The sequence below is a fragment of the Artemia sp. Qi Xiang Cuo genome, chromosome 13 (assembly GCF_049724085.1).
Source record: "Artemia sp. Qi Xiang Cuo chromosome 13, ASM4972408v1, whole genome shotgun sequence".
In the NCBI taxonomy this organism is placed as follows: domain Eukaryota; kingdom Metazoa; phylum Arthropoda; class Branchiopoda; order Anostraca; family Artemiidae; genus Artemia; species Artemia sp. Qi Xiang Cuo.
The window spans coordinates 10543394-10557383 of NC_142806.1; positions in this window are offsets into that span (position 1 = coordinate 10543394).

Below are 13990 nucleotides of genomic sequence, written 5' to 3' on the forward strand. Positions count from 1 at the left end.
TGTGTGCAGGAATAGTCGGCTATGCTCTTGGCTGATAGTGAGATTTTTTGGTGTTTAAAGCACTTTAACAGTTTATATTGCAAGGTATGTTGTGCAGACGTCAGCTTATTACATTCAAATAGGCAGTGGTCAATTGTTTCATTATTCATAATACAATACCTGCAAAGAGGGGACAGGGGAACTGAACCACTTGAATTAGGAAACTGATACGAAAATGCAAGAAAGTTTAGTCCATTTGTTCCACAACAAATTCTATGATGAGTCTTAGAAAAGTACAAATTGGGTCAGGGGTAAAGAGTAGGATTTTCTCATTAAATATAATACCATGTACTCTTCAATAGTTAATATCTCTAATCGGAATTAGTCTCGCACTTGAATGGTCAATATTTATAGCATTTGTTGTTGTTTCATCAACCTGATGATTACCACTTATACCAGAGTGGCTAGGAATATACTGAAGATAAGTTCTTATGCCACTTGAAGCAAGATTATTTATAACACTAAGACAATGATAAGTGTCAATATCCAACTTATACTGAGGAGCTGAAGACAGCAACTCAAGGCTTGATATAGAGTCAGAATAAACTATAATATTATCTGAATTAGTAATCAAGGTTTATTTTCCATAAGGTGTTCTAATGCCATGATTATGGCATTTAACTCTGCTGACATTATAGATACATTATTATACAATCTCTCACCCATTGCAATTTTCAGGTGAGGAAGGAAGGCACCACTTGCTACCTTCTCATTCATTTTGGACCCATCAGCAAATATTTGGAAATGGTCTTTACAAGTAATTGTATTAAGTTCCGCAAATTTTTTCTGGACAAAAGCAATAGGGGTTAAATCTTTAGTCCACTTTGAGAAATCAGTATTTATTATGGAGATTGACCAATTCCATGGTGGGGATTGGGGGAGAGTCGGTGCAATAGACTTTGCAGGTACAGGGAACTTCTTCTGAATATTGGCATACTCATCTGCAATGCCTCTATACATGGCTGGATTTCTTAACCAATTATGTAGGGTGTGTGAGCTATTTGATTCAATTTTTGTAAGATGTTTTGTCAAGAGAAAACTACGTCTCTCCCTTATTGTTGTTAATCCACTCTCCATAAGTAGAGACTTGGTGCTTGTGGGTTAACTAAGACCAAATATGAGACGTATTATATCGTTTTGTATTGTTTCAATTTTTGCACGTGGGTCTTTGCACATGCACCATAGGTGATGAGCCCATAGTCAATATGAGGTCTTATATGTGATTTATAAAACTGAAGTAAGGTTTTCTCCTTACATCCACAGAGTGTAGAAAGAAGTCTTTTTAGTATAATTGTTTTTTTATAGCATTTTGTTATTATGTTTGAAATGTGGAGGTGGAAATTAAGTTTTTGGTCAAGCATCAGACCTAAGTAATTAATATGATTATCTTCTGGAATAGTTGTTCCATTTAGAGTTAGTCTTGCATTAACATGATTTCGCTTTCGGTGAAATTGGATTATTTTTGACTTGGTATGGGTAAATCTGAATGTTGAGAGAATTTTTCAAATTGAAAAAGTGACTTTTGCAGTTTTGACTGTGCAATCTCAAAGGTGTTGCCAGATGACCATAGTACCAGATATTCAGCATATTGTAGATTCGTGTGGGGGAGATTCATGTCCCAGAGATACAGGGCAAAGAGGAGGTAGCTGAGGACTGCTCCCTGAGGAAGGCCTTTGGTTATTGTCTTTTGGGGTGAAGAGGCTGAACCTACACAAACAATGAAACTTTGCAATTCTATGAAAGATTTTATAAAAGATACTAGCTTGGGGGGTAGTCCAAGGTTTGCAAGTTTAATTAAAAGGATTTGGTGGTTCACATTGTCATATACCCCTTCAAAATCTAGGAAAGCTGCAACTAGGACGTTATTTTTTTAGAATGATTCATTTATTGCATTTGTTAACAATATGAAAGCATCTAATGAGGAATGGTGTTTCCTGAAGCCATTTTGAGTGTCAGGGATTAAATTGTTTTTTTCCAAAAACCTGAGGAGTCGGTAATACATCATTTTGTCTATTATTTTCTCCATCACAAGTGTAATCATTATGGGCCGGAAGGAATCTGAGTTATTTTTGGGTTTATTTTTCTTTAGGATTGGTTAAAGGGATGAACAATTCCATATATTGTGGAACATAGATGAAGTCCAAGCATGGTTATAACAATTTAGAAGTTTCTGTTTGTATGAAGGGGTGGGATTCTTTATCCATGTAGGGTGTATATTTTCATAGCTGCTGCTAGTCTTGGTCCAAATATGATGTACTGCATTGTTCATTTCCTGGATTAAATATGGGATGGTTCTATACTTGGTTCCTGGGAGAGGTTTGTATCTTGGGTTCATAGGAATTGGGGGTATTTTGCTACAATTGTTTGATGTTAGCTTATTAACAAAAACAGTGGCAAATAGCTTAGCTTTTTCATTATCATTGTCATAATGGGTATTATTATGTATAAGATCATACAGGAGTGGGTTGGGGGAAGTCTATTTCCCGAAGATGTGGCGTATGACTTTATGTATAATTGGCTCATGTGTTTCTCTGGAGAGATTATTTGCAAAATTATTCCAGTAGGTATATTTAGCATTTATTATGGTCCTTTTTGAATTAGATTCTGCACGTAACTTTTTTAAATATGTAATAAGTGATAATTTATTTAGGAATATTCTCCTATATGCCTTTTTTATTCTTCATTTATGTTGGAACTCATTTGTCCACCATGCTTTGGGAATATGTTTAGGGGAGGTTTTCCTGAGCGTTGTCCTTGGGATAGCATGATTAGCTGTATTTATTAGTAAAGATCCAAAAACTTCAGCTTGTGTGTCAGCGGTTGGGGTTGAAATGCATAAATGTTGAGTGAAACTTGTAATTTCATCATTTAGCTAATTTTGAAACATAGGCCAATTTGTTCTAGCGTTAATATATTTGGAGGTATATGATAGAGTTTCAACAGCTTCCTTTAGGGAGCAAACTATGGTAAAGTGGTCAGTATATAGACTATCAATTTTATTTATATAAATTTTATTCAAAATATTTAAAGACACAATTTGTAGGTCAATTGTAGAGAAACTGCCACTTTTGGGATTGAAATATGTATTCAGGTTTGGAGGGGTAGCAACAACTAATTCATTATTATTTGAAGTCATATGCTCAATTAACTTACCAGCTTTATTTGCTGGTTTATTCCCCCCTCCCCCCACAAAAGGCTGTGGGCATTAAAATCTCCACAAATAATAACATTTTTCAACATATTAGAATTATTTATAAAGCTGAAGAAATCCATGGAATCTGTAGTTTGGCCATTAGGTTTATAAACGATTATTATTTAAGTTTTTGTATTATTCAGCCAAACACTGATACCAATTGCATCAACATTATTTACAAAATCTGGAAAGTTGATGCTACAGAATTTTTTATTATTATTAACTATTAAAGCTACTCCACCTCCTATTCTCTCTGATGATCTATCCTTTCTCAGGATAGTGTATCCCAGAGACTTAATTTGTTGATTTTGGGTCAAATGAGTTTCCTGGAGGCAAGTAATATTGATGGAATTATTATTCATTAAAGATATTAGTTCATTTAACTTATTTTCTGTAAGTGATCTTACGTTCCACTGGAATATTGATATGTGTTGTGTGTTTGTTTTATTTTTCATATGACTGTGTATCAATGTTCAGTTTTGTTAATAGTAGAGCAAGATCTTTTTTTGCTTGAATGAGCATATGATTAGGGATGTAGATTGTTGCCAATTCAGCAATGATTTTTGTTTTCTGTTGTTTGGTTATGTTCATGGCCTGAACTGCATTGCAGTTTAGAATGAATAAGCATATATTTGAGGTTTGTATGTTTGGCTGTGCATCCATTTCGTCAGTTAAGGGATTCGTTCCTGGTAGTGTTTCTGGTTTGTTTCTTGTTGGGAGGAGGTGCCAGGCCGACCTCATCTCACTAGACAAGGAGGCTTGTTGGCTCGGTGATTCTTTCTGATAGAGATGTGAGCTGGGGGGCTTAAAGGATGGTGTTTTGTAAGGAGTACTTGATGCATTGGGAGTGTTTGACTTGGGAATTTTATTTGATTTCAATATAGGTTTTATTAGGTGTGATTGGGCAGCATTTTCTTCCATAGCTGCAAAAGGGTATGGAATGGCCTTCTCTGTTGCTATTTGGAGTGTTAGTGCTCTTTTCTTATATGAAGGGCATTGTGATTATTGGTGGATTCATGTGGGCCTTTACAATTGATACATGTAGGCTGAGTGTTTTTGCAAGTTGTAAAATCTTTAGGATGGGACCCTTTACAATTACTACTAGGAGAATTTCATTGCATTTATTTGTTGTGTGTCCCAGTTTCAGACACTTCTGACACTGGATAGGCTTTGGCTTGTATTCCTTGTGCGATTTGATTTGCCCAAATAGGAATAACTTTTCTGGAATATTAATTTTTTCCTTCAGTGTAAATAGGAAAGATCTACTTGTTTTTAATCCATTAGAGTTGGGTTTACCGAGTTGAGTGACATCTTCTACAGGGATTGTGTTACCAGCCCTATCTGAGAGCCCTTCTTTTAACTCCTGAATTGGTATTTCTAGGGGAACATTATATACTACTATTTTTGTTGGGGATTGTTTTGGGTTCCATTTAGATGAGTTAATTGGGGTATTCAGAAGAGATTTTAGATTAAGTATTATATCAGCTGATTTCTGATCTTGGACAACTATTAGCAAAGATCCATCACGGTGAATATTAAGAGAAAACATTGCTTTTAACATTTTGAAAATTGCAACCCTTATTGTAGTAATCTTTGTTATTTCAAAGGGGGTATTTGGAGAAATTTTGAGGTAAAATCCTAAGTTTCGGGAAGGATAATATTGGAAAGGAGGAGGGGAAATACTTTTGATTGGGGATGTTTTTTTCCTTTTTTTGGAGCTTCTAAAAAGGACCTCTTGAGAGCCTTTATCATCTATAGTGACATTTGCTCCAACACTGATCATTGTCCTATTCTCAGAATTTGAGCTTTCATGTGAGCTTTGTGATAGGGAGCTTGACCCGCCAGGATGGGGCGAAAATGGATCAATTTCATTAGTATTTGGGTTGGGATCCGGAGGGACCTTTTTTTAGGGGGAGTTCTTTGCATTGTCTTTTTGAATAAGCTTTAAGCTAAAAAGGAAAGGATAATAGTATGATACCAGACCGTCTGCACTCTACAGTGGGGGAAACTTCCACAAAAGAAACACCACAGTATGGCCTTGAGGAGGATTTTGAGAACGAGGGGTTCAGTACAGCTACTGATTAATCGAGACAATAATTCACAAGAAACTTATTTTCAAAATTTCTTAAAGTGTTGCTGTTGCCGTTGAGCTGGATCCTCGTGAAATTGAAATCCAATTTACTTATCCAGAAAACTTCTTCTGTTTCTGCAGGCAGGATTTCCAGTCAATCCTTTTCAGTCCTTTTCATTTTGCTTCACTCTGTGCGCTGAGCTATGAAAGTCTAAATTGGGTCAAAACTCGACAAATTTTCGTTGTTGAGCTTCGGATTTTTTTTCCCTGTTTCTTAATTTTTTTTCCCAATTTTTCACATGCTTGTTCATACACCATAGAACTAATACCCCTACGTCTAATAGAATATATAATATTGTGAATATGAACCGGTTCACGGATCGTTTGAAATCATTTCCTGGTCAAAGGTTTTGGATTGTCAGGATGTTAATTCAGCCACAAATGGTTTTACACAGGGACTGAGTGATCTTATCAGTTCAACCTTTCCAGTCTGTAAATCAAACCGAAAAACTACCTAAATACACCCCTGGATGTCCAATAGCCTGATAATCTCTTCATACTGTAAAAATGACATATATAAGTTAGCTTGCAAAACCAGCAGCGTTATTGACCTAACTAATTATGAAAATTACAAAAATTTATATACCAAACTCATCCGTGAAGCAAAAAAAAATTATTATTATTCAAAAATCACTCACTGCAAAGAGAACTTGCAAAAAATTTGGTCAACAATAAATGAAATTCTTTAAAAAAAGGAATTCAAGATCCATACCTATTAACCTTAAAGTACTAAGGACACCTAAAATGAAAACTAAGTCATTAAATTGTTCAAGTGCAAACTTACACAGCCATATACGTCTTAAATAAGTATGAAAAACAAATAATTCATTTTTAAGTAGATAGATCACCAGTTGAGAGTTGAGATAATGTATTCCAATACATAAGTTCGTGGCCAATTTCAAAAATAAAAAACGTGTGCTGATAAACAGCAGAAAATGAGCAAAAAATAAGTAAATCAGCATATAGCCTTAGAAAGTGTTGTTTTCTTGTATGTTCTGGTAAAACAGAAATCGGAACCTAGTTCAGCAAAGCTCTTTTCTTTGAAAAATAGGAATGCTTCTTGAAAAGAGCTTGGCTAGACTAGGCCTAGTCTTGATGTTACTAGGATTTTTGGCATTCCAGGATCTTTTAACCATGAAGCAGTGTAAAGGTAAACATTAATGATTCTAAAAGAAAGTATCAATATATAGGCTACCCTATTGGTAGTTTTGCAGACCTAATGACTTCCACTGATAGTCTACCTTATGTAGGCTAAGGTAAGACACCTAGTAGGCTGTGTGATTTGCTTGAATATTTTGATATAAATCTACTTCATAGTTACTATATAATAGTAGCATATACCTTTTATGTTTTTTTTATATTAGAAATACAAATTACTCGGGTGAGCACTGTTTGACTTGGCCTATTAAAGTCATTGGTTCCTTATACTCTAAGCAATAAATATTGTCTTTACTCTTATATACAAAGCACTATAAAATCAAAACGATAGGCAATATTTTGTTTCCTTTAAACATGGAGAATGATAAACATGGACATTGCCTGTTGTGAGTCAGCCCAAAAATCTTAGTCATCTCTATTGTAGTTCAAGTAGACTTTCCAAGTAGGCCTGTCCGCCTAGAGTCTAAGGCCTTTTGACTAAGTTTTAGGATTAACATGACAACTAAGTCACATGGACTTGCAGTCCTCAGTCAGAAAACCCAATCTATAAGCCACGACAGTTACACTAAAACAGAATTAATTGAAAATTGGTTCACTGAAAAGTTGCCTGGCCTTGTGTGCAAACAAGTGGCATAGGGTCTACCTGCCTAAAGTCTTAGACAGGCAACCCAGTTTATAAGCTCAGACAGTTACATTAACACAAAATTCATTCAAAATTGGTTGACCCAACAAGGTGCCTGGATTTGCAGGTGAACAAGTGACATAAGGTCTGCCTGCCTATAGTCTCATGCAAGGTCATCTGAGTTTTAGGACTAACATAGGAACATCAAATTTCCTGGACTCACAGGCAAACCAGCAACAATAATAATAATTGAATTTTCAGAACATATATCCTCTAGGCCTTCAAAAAATTATGGGTATTTATTAGTGAAAAGGATGCCACACTGTTATACTAAAGCAATGCAGGAAAAAAAAGGTACTGTTCTAATATATGGGGAACATGCAAGAAGTGAAGTTTGGTTAATGCTAGTGAAATAAAACAAAATAGGATAAAAATATAATAGTTTAGAAACTAATTTTGGCTGTATATTTGCACATTAGGAGGGTGGGTGTAAAGCATAGCATATAATAAATAAATAAACTAAACTAACCTAGGTACCTTTTTTCCTCCTAAACCCCAAAAAACTAAAGCTTGAATATAGTTCCTGGAGTGAGAAACCCCTTGTTTATAGAGCATAAGATAGGAAATTACTGGATAATGTTATCTGTTCCTGGCTTTTCTCAAGTTGCATTCTTGGATGTTGCCCATATATTAGAACAGTACAAAAAAAAAATTTGTGGAACAAAACGGGAATTATATTAAGAACAAAATTAGAGAGTCATAGCTTCTCTGAATGAAAAATGCTGATTAAATAAAGCAATACTATTAGATTATTATCTGTCATTGTTGTTATGTAATATATATTATTGTATTATGAATCATATACCAATATATTATTGTATTGTTTGTACTTGCCATTGTACACTGTTTATTCTAATTCAGCATTAGGCCACATAATTTTGGGGTGCCAATTATGTGAGGGGGGAGCAGTTGCCTCAGTTAGACTTTGAGAAATACCTTCTTATTTCTATGTTGCTACTTTTTATTTTATCATGGCTTACTGGTTATTTTTGCCCCATTTACATTTTGAGGATTGGAATCACTGACATAATTACCAGATACAAATCATCAGCACAACTGGGTTATATTTTGTTTAGGGATGAGCCTGAATAAAAGACTCTTACTTAGTTACTTCATAATAAATAAGATATTATGGTTATTAGACTTTGAAGTTGATACCACGAGCCACTGCTTTACCCCCCCCCCCCTAATGTGGAAATATATAGCCTAAGTCAGCTTCAATCATTAGTCAGCTACATATGACCTATTTTTCTCCTTAGCCAGTTATTTAAAGAAGCAAATTTTTCAGCATAGGGTTACTTCTATGGGCTGTTTTGAACCTTCTAGCCCCTTCAGGGCTCAAAATTAATAGTCCCTGTAAAGTGATTATTTAATTATAAAAGAGCATGAAAAATACTCATTATTTTGAATTGTGCTGAAACGCTAAATTTTGTTGAAAACTGCAGTCTAGGCTATGTACCAAAAATATGGGGTTGATTTATAATTCAAGGTATATTTTTTACCATTATGGAGGGAGGGAGGGGGGGGGGGTCTTTATAAAATTAGGTATATATGGATTTGCCATGGAGGTCTGACTATACGTGTGTATTATTTTTTAGGCCGACCATCTTGATATAAAATTAGGCTAATAAGAAAACTTTGAATATAGCTTTGAACTTAGAAGCTTAATTTTTTTATAATGCCCTTTGCCTATCACATTTAAAACAGTTGAAATGGGTGACTTTTATATTGATTTTTTTTTGTTTTTTTTGCTCTTTTGGACTCTTAAAGATATCTTGTATTAAAAACAGGTACTATCAAGGTACTATCACTTAAATATAATAGCTCCCTATGCCCCCCCCTCTGGATACTATCTTGATAGGATTCCGTCTGTGCTTTAAATAACAAAAATATTTAAAGTACCGAGGACACCTAAAATGAAAACTATTTCATTAAATTGGTCAAGTGCAAACTTACACAGCCATATACGTCTTAAATTAGTATGAAAAACCGATAATTCATTTTTTAAGGAGATAGATCACCAGTTTACATAATGTATTCCAATACATAAGTTCGTAGCCAATTTCAAAAATAAAAAACGTGGGGTGATAAACAGCAGAAAATGAGCAAAAACAATAAATCAGCATATAACCTTAGGAAGTGTTGATTTCCTGATTGTTGCAGCAAAAGAGAATCAATCCCATTAGTTTGTATACCCAAAAAGGGGTTTGAAGAGTGGGCAAGATTGGTGAGTGAGCATTATGGTCCAGCCAAGAACAAATACTTGTCTCCCTTCTTCTTCTTCTAATTCACAGCAGATGGGCTATTCAGTTGGTACTATTTAGCCCTTTTCTTTTCGCTTCACTCTGTGGGCTACAGAGCTACTGGCTTGGTTGTCTCTTATTTATTAGATATCCTCAGATATCTTTCAGTAGATCTTTTGACTCAAGGAGTTCAAATATAAGATGACAGATATCGATTTCTGTGCTCTGTGTGCAGGTATAGTTGGCTAGGCTCTTGGCTGATAGTGAGATTTTGTGGTGTTTGAAGCACTTTAACAGTTTACAGAGCAAGGTATGTTGTGCAGACATCAGCATATTACATTCAAATAGGCAATGGTCAATTGTTTCATTATTCTTATTACAATGCCTTTAAAGAGGGGACTGGGGAGTTGAACCACTTGAATTAGAAAACTTATATGAGAATGCAAGGAAATTTAGTCCATTTGTTCCAGAACGAATTCTATGATAAATTTTAGAAAGATACTTATTGGGAAAGGGGAAAGGATAGTATTAATCTTATTAAAATTAATATATGATAGCCTCCATTGGTAAATATCTCTATTTGGAATTGATCTCCCACTTGGCTGGTCAATATTTATAGCATTGTTTGCTATTTCATCGACCTGATGATTACCACTTATGCCAGAGTGGCTAGGAATGTACTGAAAATAAGTTTTTATGCCACTTGAAGCAAGATTATCTATAATACTGAGACAATGATAAGTGTCTATGTCCAACTTATATTGAGGAGCTGAGGCCAGCAACTCACGGCTTGATAGAGAGTCGGAATATATGATGATATTATTTGAATTTGCAATCAAAGGTTGGTTTTCCTTAAGGTGCTCTAATGCCATGATTCTGGCATTTAACTCAGCAGACATTATAGATAAATTCTTGTACAATCTCTCGCCCATTGCAATTTTCAGGTGAGGAAGGAAAACACCACTTACAACCTTCTCATTCGTTTGTGACCCATCAACAAATATTTGGAAGTGATTTCTATAGGTAATTGTATTAAGTTCTGCAAATTTTTTCTGGACAAAAGCAATAGCAGTTAAATATTTATTCCACTTTGAGAACTCATTATTTATTATGGAACTTGACCAATTCCATGGGGGGGATTGGGGGACATTAGGTGCAATAGACTTTGCTGGTATGGGGAACTTCTTCTGAATATTGGCATACTCATCTGCAATGCCTCTATACATGGCTGGATTTCTTAACCAATTATGTAGTGTGTGTGAGCTATTTGATTCAATTTTTGTCGAGAGAAAGCTACGTCTAATGAAGGCCTTGAGATTGCAGAAGTCACAACTGACAATCATCTTGGAATTGGGAAATGGATTCACAGAATGGATTCATCTACATCTACCTACTTCTCCTATCTGTAGAACCAAAGGTCTTTTTAAAGGCCAACAAATTTGAAAAATGAATACTCATTGTGAATAATCAGAATATTTTCCTTTTCAGGTTTTTTTTGGCTAAATACCAAAATTTTTGTCCAACTTTATATATATATTTATATATATATATATATATATATATATATATATATATATATATATATATATATATATATATATATATATATATATATATATATATATATATATATATATATATATATATATATATATATATATATATATATATATATATATATATATATATATATATATATATATATATATATATATATATATATATATATATATATATATATATATATATATATATATATATATATATATATATATATATATATATATATATATATATATATATATATATATATATATATATATATATATATATATATATATATATATATATATATATATATATATATATATATATTTATATATTGCCCTAATTTCAATATTTTCTGTTGTTTTACTCAACCTTGATCAATATAGTTTCAGAAGAAGTCCAAGCCCTATAAAATATAAAATTTCCATCAAGTTAACAACCTATATTAGAGGAGTTTAACTCCTTTTCTGAAAAATATGAAAAAATATTCTAGTGATTAACTTTAAAATGCATGAAAGATTTTGTTGTTACATCAATTGTATTAAGTAAAGAGGCACTTACAAAATGACTTCTATGCATAAAAAACACTCATCAACTAATTAAATACTTATAAACACAAAGAAATGAATTAAAGAAACATTTATAAAAAACAACTTCTATGCATCAAGGAACCCAGTATAGAGGCCACTTGACTCAGGGAATTTCACCTAATCTTCATGTAAACACAGGATGGAAGGGGAACTCTGATCCTTTCTCCAAGATAAGTATATACAGTCCTGACAAATTGCCTGTAGGCAATGTACCTCATCCGTCTAAAAAAAGAGAAAAAGGAAATACAACTACTCTTTCACAAATCTAAAAATCCATTACTAGTAGGGGTTTATTTACTAGTAGCAATTACTCCATGTGTTCCTGACTTTTTCAAGTTGCAAGGAGGCCTTATTTTTGTGTAAATTTAGTAACTCAATTTCAGTAAAAGTAATAATCCCCTTTGCTGGAATCCCAACTTTCCAGTTGATTTTTCAAAGGTTTGAGCCTTACAGATGGTTCGAGGTAACCCTTGGATCCTTTCTGATTAATTAAGAGATACATGATCTAATTAAAATTGATAAGAGGATAGAAAAGGGCTGAGATCACCCTTGTAAATAACTCAAGATTTTGTTAGAATGTATCATATTTGGTGGTTGGTCTCATAGTTTTGTCTGTATATCTCGTTTTAGTAAGGCTTGGTCTGTCTAAATAAAGGATAAAATTTATTAAAGAATAAAATAATCTAAGAGTAATTAAATTTAAGAACTCCAATGACCTTCCCAAAAATATAAAATTTGTGGAATAAGCTTTGAATAGCCTAAGGTTTAGGTGAAAAAAAAAAACTAAAACAAGGAGTAAAAGCTATAAAGAGCTTTTTTGCGTCCCCTATTCCAACGTAGTGTCTCATGGAACTTAAGCTTAGTGTTTATAATAGATCTCACACCCAGAAATTGAAATTCCCTGGACTACAGTTTTGTGTACCCCCCTACTTGGATCCTTCTAACGTTATACAGAAGTCTGCATCCAAGAGGAGAACCCGATATTTTACTTGTCCTTTCCCAGCTGTAAATACAAATGGTGGTCTTGATGTTATACAGAGAGACTAAGAAAAAAGGAGAACTATTGGGCAGACAGAGAGTTTAAGATCTTTCCAGTTGAGGGACATTCAATCCAGGAACTTTTCCTAATCAAGTTTAAGATTTGCCTGAGATTCAGGAGACACTGATCCTTCTACAAGAAATAATTGTAAAATACCTTGCTTTGGGTTACTGAGAAATTAGTAGCCAATTGATATGGTTATTCCGAGTTTTGCCCACTTTCAAACCCATTTGATTTACCTTCTTGAAGTACCTTAACTAATCAAATAAAACTCGTAAATTTGATTCTTCCATTTTTAACAGAATTAGCAGGGTTTACATAATTTTATACTTTATATCTAAAGAATCTATAACATAATAGACACAAGCATTGACTAATAAGCACAGTGTAATTTATTCAGATAGGATATCAGGAGAAATTAACCTTATAAACTACCTTTTTTCGGTGACTGGCATGTGGACAATAGAAGAATGACAGACACACACACAATATAATACTATTAAAATCTTAAGAGAGCAATTGAATGGTTTACATAATTAAAATTAAAATGTTTCTTATCGTTTATTGACTCTAATAATAAAATTTAGTTGTCATAGAATATTTCGTACAAATTTTAAATACTTACTCAGTTTAACTCGCTAGCAATTGACTGATTGTTCCTTTAAGAACTCTGGATAGCAAGATTTACAAATATAATTTAAAACATTCAGAAGGAACATTTAGAGGGATAGGTTTACCCAGAGCCAGCTTAGAGCAACAATCACGCTGAGTTTCTAGTCCTAAAAATAGGGCAATCTCAAAATTTTACAGGTGCAATGGAAGGGGGAAATTTTATATAGAATACATTCTAGCCCATAAGAAAAATTCTCTACCTGGAGATCTAGAAATAGAAAATAGAAAAAAGTTGTAAAAACAGACAAAAGACTCTTGGAGATAGTTTGTGCTCAGCTGTAAATAACAGGTGATATTCTGTCACTTAGAAACAATACCTTAGTTTCTCTTGGGTTACTAAGTACAATAACCAACTACGCTTGCATAATGGGGGTTATAATAACTTTGCTTGAATAAAACTTATTTACTTACTGGTTTTCATTGTATGTAAGTGAAGCATTATACTGGGTCTTGTACTGCCAATATGCAGTCCTAAGAACCCATGGCTCTAAGCAATTTAGGCAAAAAGCAGGGTGATGTGTGATGCACAGAGGGATGCAAGGTGTGGTTGATGGTGCCTCTGGATCCTTGTAGCTCTCTAGAAAGCCTTTTACTCTTTGTTGTTCTTGGCAGCAGACATTTTCTGTATTTACTGGACAGACTTTGCATTGAAAACATGAACACTTACGAGAGAACAAATTGTAGTTCAGGAAACT